Source organism: Chrysochloris asiatica, unplaced genomic scaffold (genome assembly GCF_000296735.1).
Source record: "Chrysochloris asiatica unplaced genomic scaffold, ChrAsi1.0 scaffold00001, whole genome shotgun sequence".
In the NCBI taxonomy this organism is placed as follows: Eukaryota; Metazoa; Chordata; class Mammalia; order Afrosoricida; family Chrysochloridae; genus Chrysochloris; species Chrysochloris asiatica.
The window spans coordinates 53,890,720-53,895,746 of NW_006408519.1; the positions used below are offsets into that span (position 1 = coordinate 53,890,720).

A 5,027-nucleotide genomic window follows, 5' to 3' on the forward strand; every position below is an offset into this window, starting at 1 on the left:
AATGATCTTTAATGATGAATGGGGAGTGCCATGGGCTCTTTTTTATTTATGGGTCCTCCTGAGATAAATTTAGAAATGTGGCCACTTAAGGAGATTGTTACCTTTTTAGTCTACTCGGGGGCTTCTAGATCTTCCCTTTATAGTCAACCCTCTGGTCTCCTCTACACACCCGAGAAACTCCTAATCTCGGGAGTAGAAGGGGAAGGATACCTTGAACTAAGTATATTCCTATAGCCCTTATAAGACTCTGAGTGGCCCCTAGAAAAGACATTGACCTATCCCCATATCAGATGCTTTATAGGTTACTTTACTAAGCCCCACGACTGACCTTTCAACTTTTGAGACAAAGGATCTATTTCTCAAAAACTATATACTTGGCTTGTTTTCTCCTCTACTTTCTCTTAGGAAAAAGGGTCTTCTGGCACAGACACCACTCCTAGAATTCCTTGTGCATCTTCATCACTCTGGTGGTTATGTATTAATCAGGAACTGGAAATTCCACCCTTGTGTGTGGAGCCAAAAAATAAAAAACCACACACACACACACACACTAATGGGAGAGGTGGTCCATAGAAGACAATACCTTATCCTCATAGAAGGGAAAAAGGGTCTACAACCAATAAGGTAGTTTTTCAAATAGAAATCTTAAGATAAATGTAGAGATAAGCTATTTGAGCTTACAGTGCAAAATTTTAAGTTTGCACATGTAAGGGGAAACTTAAATGTGAATCAGTCACTGAGAATTTGTTTTGTTCTGTTTTAATATCTTTGATATCCTTTCTGCAGTAAACTAGTATAAATTAATCCATTTAAAAGGTGGTTTAAGGATTTGTTTGGTTGGTATGATAGCAAATTAAAAAATTTTACATTGCTCAAGACTTTGTGTGTATTTTATTTTTGTATTAATGTTTCTGATCTTCTGAAAACAGCATATTGTTTTAAGTGATATTTGGTGTATCGATACTCTTTCTGAATTGAAAACATTATTTTTGTTGTGAAAATTTGGACCACCCCGTATGTATGCATTTTATCTTGGTAAGAGAAGGAACAATATATTGTGCTGTAAATGTTAAAAGAGCTCTTGGTCCAAACCCATCCCTTCAAAATCACCACTCATCACTCCTGACCGGGAGACTTAGGGCTGATTAATAACTGGAAAGAGGACAGACTCCACCCATACTGTGAGGAACCTTCCTAGGTGTGGTTGACCATTGTGACAGCCATCCGGACCATGGACTGCAAAGGAGTGGGTTAACCATACTCAAGGTGAAAAGGTACTCTCCCCAAGAGAAAAGTAGCTACTGGTGGGAAGTACATCCTTCACCTAGGGAACTTCTCAAAGTGACTTCAACAAGAACCTGAGAGGCTGCCTTGCCATACCTTTGCCATATTGTCACATTTTTCCCTGGTCCTTCTTGTGAGTCTAAAGAACTAGTCCCACTGAGTTGCCACTTCTCAGAAAACCTGGTAGAATTGGAGTGCACTGGGGCTTATAAAGGTATGGGGTCTCTTCCTCTAAGAGTGGGCTAATACATATTGATTAGGAGGAGTGATATGTTGAATGTTCATCAAATTTTAGTAAAGGGGCACAGACTTATTGGAAATGGAGTGCCTTCTGCAGTTGTCAGCTCTAGGCATTGTCTTCATAGTTTGTCAGTCTGTGGCCAGCTGCTTCAATTAAGGTTTCAGCTCTTGATATTCTTATCTTTGTTTTGAGGCTGTTCTTCTCAGTATTACTAGTCTTATTGGATTAGAAATGTCCTACCCACTTCCTTGATCCCTGTTTATAGGAAAGAACTCAGGGTAGAGAAGTGGGCATGAAGCCAGAGTAAGTGAGACCTAGGACCCAGGGATTTCAACCTGTCCCTGACAAGATGGGTTGGGTTTGGAAGCTAATATGGCTAAAATGTATTATTACCATGGGGGAGGTGCAAAGGGCTTTTGCCTGTGATCAGCCAGTCAAGTTGGTGGTAGATGTAACTATGGCATCTCTCCCTCAAACCATCAAATCATGTATTTGCCAATATCCTGCAGGAAATTGGAGGACGCAGTGCTTACCTCAATTAATGTCCCCAGTGTCAGTGATAAGGAGCCAAGAGTAGCAATCGGTTCTATGGAATGGGTATCTACATCTCTAGATGGAACTCTGTGGGCTGAAAATGACCCTTCCAATGTAAGGATTACCGAAGTTAAAGACCTAAAACAAATTATAGCTATAGAAACAGGATATGAGCGTGTGAATGGTTGGAATGGATTAAATATTCTGTTCGCACTCTAAATAAGAGCAATTGTTATACCTATGAGACAGGAAAACAGGAAGCCCAAGTGGTCCCCTTTCCACTCAGATGGTCCTCAGACCCTCAGGGCATGCACTGTATGGTTGCTCTCTTCCAGATCCCTATAGCCTGGGGCAACAAAATCTGTAACTCGCTGTCACTACTGTTCCCTAATGGCAGGGGTCTTATGGGTCAGCCCCCAAGGACCATTAGGCCTCCAGCCTCCATGATTGTCAATTTCACTTTGTGTCTCTCCAGATATGGAGGGAATTTGATGTTCATTGGAAACATGATGGAATGCAACAAGCACAAACTCTTTGAAGAACTTCAAAATCAGTCAGCCCTATCTACCCCACGAGCAGATATTTGGTGGTACTGCAGGAAACAATTATTCAGGGCTTTACCAGCAAACTGGAATGGCACCTGTGCTTTGGTGCAATTGGCCATCTCTTTCACTCTGGCATTTCATCAACTGTCAACCACAGAAGACAAGCATAGTACCAAGAGAAGTGTAGCTACTCCTCGTGGCTCTTTTGATCCCCGTGTTTATACAGATAGTACCAGAGTTCCGTGAGGGGTGCCAAATGAATTCAAAGCAAGTACCCAAATAGCTTCAGGGTTCAAATCTGTATTATTCTGGTGGTCAACCATTAACAAAAATGTGGACTGGATTAATTACATCTATTAAATCAACAAAGTTTCATAAATTATACCATAAATTCTATAAAAGGAATAGCAGAACAATTAGGACCTACTAGCAAAATGGCCTGGGAAAACAGGGTAGCCCTAAAAATGATTAGTAAAGGAGGAGTATGTGTTACAATCGGAGTTCAGTGTTGTACTTTCATCCCCAGTAACACAGCTCCTGATGATACCATTACCAAAGCATTACAAGGGCTGACCTTAGCTAATGAACTAGCTGAAAATTCAGGCATAGATGACCCCTTTTCTAGTCGCACGAAACAGTGGTTCAGAAAATGGAAGGTGCCTATGACTTCGGTCCTCACCTCTCTAATTATTGTGTGTGGCATATTAACACTAATGGGATGTTGTATTATACCTTTTATAAAAGGATTAGTTCTAAAACTTACAGAAATAGCCTTATTCAAACAACTCCCACCTCCATACCAAAATACGCTTTTTCACTTAGAAATATAGGAACACCAAAGCCAATGTCTCATTACAGAGTTTGAAGAAAAAAAATGAAGTCTAACAAGAAGAAAAAGGGGAAATTGTGGGAATTGTCTTTTCTTCACATTTATTATAATCTTGCTTATTGTATTTGAGTGAGCTTTCTTTTTCTTTTTTTTTGCTTCCTGAAGTGAGTAGGAACTTTATGATCTTTCTTTTACTTTTTACTACTTCCTGAAGTGAGTAGGGACTATATGACCTTTTTTAAAATTTTACTACTTGCTGAAGTGAGTAAGAAGAATGCACACTTTAGAAATCTGAATTAGCCAACCCGGTAAGAGAAAAGATTGTGCAGTTGAAGCCCTAGCCAATGGGGTGAGACACAGCCTTAAGACTTGTGTCAGGGATAAAAACCCTAGTGGATTGCCCACTTGGTGTGCTAGCAGGCCTGTTCTTGTACAGCTACATGCATGCACCCTTTTGCAGAAGGAAATTTTACCTTGCTGAGGTAATTTTTTTTCTTACCAATTGTCTTTTTGTGCAACATTGGGATTCATTTCTAACAGTGTGGTGCTGTAGGATAAGCAATGGACAGCAAGGTCAGTTTGAACTGCAAGGCTGGTGGTTCAAACTCACTAGCCACTCCTCAGAAACCCTAAACCAGGTAGCTGTGAGTCGGAACTAACTCAATGGTACTTAACAGCAATAACAACAATTATTTATTAATAGCTTTAGTATAATGATCGCTTTTCAGTGAAAATACTTAACTCTAAATCACAAAGTGTAATTTGAGAACAGCAGAGTGAAAAGAAATATCACTTTGGGGGCCATCTGGCATTAGTAGTTAAAACTCTTGGGGACTGAAAATCAGATTTAAATAAAAAACTGTTTCTTCAGGCATCAGAAATCCTTTGGCTTTACAAAAATAGCAGGCTGGTTTAGGAGAGATGAAGAGCTGTATGCATACCAGGTATGTAATCCATTACCAGAAAGTCTTTTGAACAACAACAACCCCAGTAATTTGCTAATTTTAAAACAATTGTTGATTTTGTTTCCAAGTATCATTATGCCAACATATTAAGTTGTTTGTATTATTAGGTAATGACCTTGATTTCAAATAGGTTGTTGCTGTTAAGTGCATGTCTAGTCAGTGCCAACTCATAGTAACCCTGCATAGAGTTTCCAAGGAGTGGATGGTTAGTTTGAACAGCTGAATTTGTGATTTAAACTGACTTTATGGTCAAGAATTTATCCTACAGCATCACACCAGAACTCCAAAATAGTTGCAATAGTAGTCAAAAAAATATTAGTATAACCTTCAGTGAATTTGTTGAAAATAAATTAACTTGGACCAGAAGACTGAAGTGAAAAAACACTAATACTATTGCCACAGGATTTTCTGTAGTTTTACATAAAAACAGCCAGATTAGGATTAAAGAACAATGGCTGGAGGAAATCACCATTGTTATGAAGATGAAAATAAAATTTGTTTGAACATTAGGTGGTGGGTGGGTTATTGAGATAATAACAGGGTATAGAAATGCCTTAATCTTTTTAATGGAGTTTTGGTATGGTGTTTCAGGTTAAGGCACTGGACTGCAAGGTCAGTTTGACCTATGA

At 39.2% G+C, this 5,027-nt stretch overlaps 1 pseudogene; it reads left to right on the forward strand.

Annotated features, from left to right (window-relative positions):
* The first annotated feature begins 2,011 nt into the window (after positions 1–2,011).
* Positions 2,012–3,434, forward strand: LOC102835094 (annotated as a pseudogene).
* Positions 3,435–5,027: the final 1,593 nt, after the last annotated feature.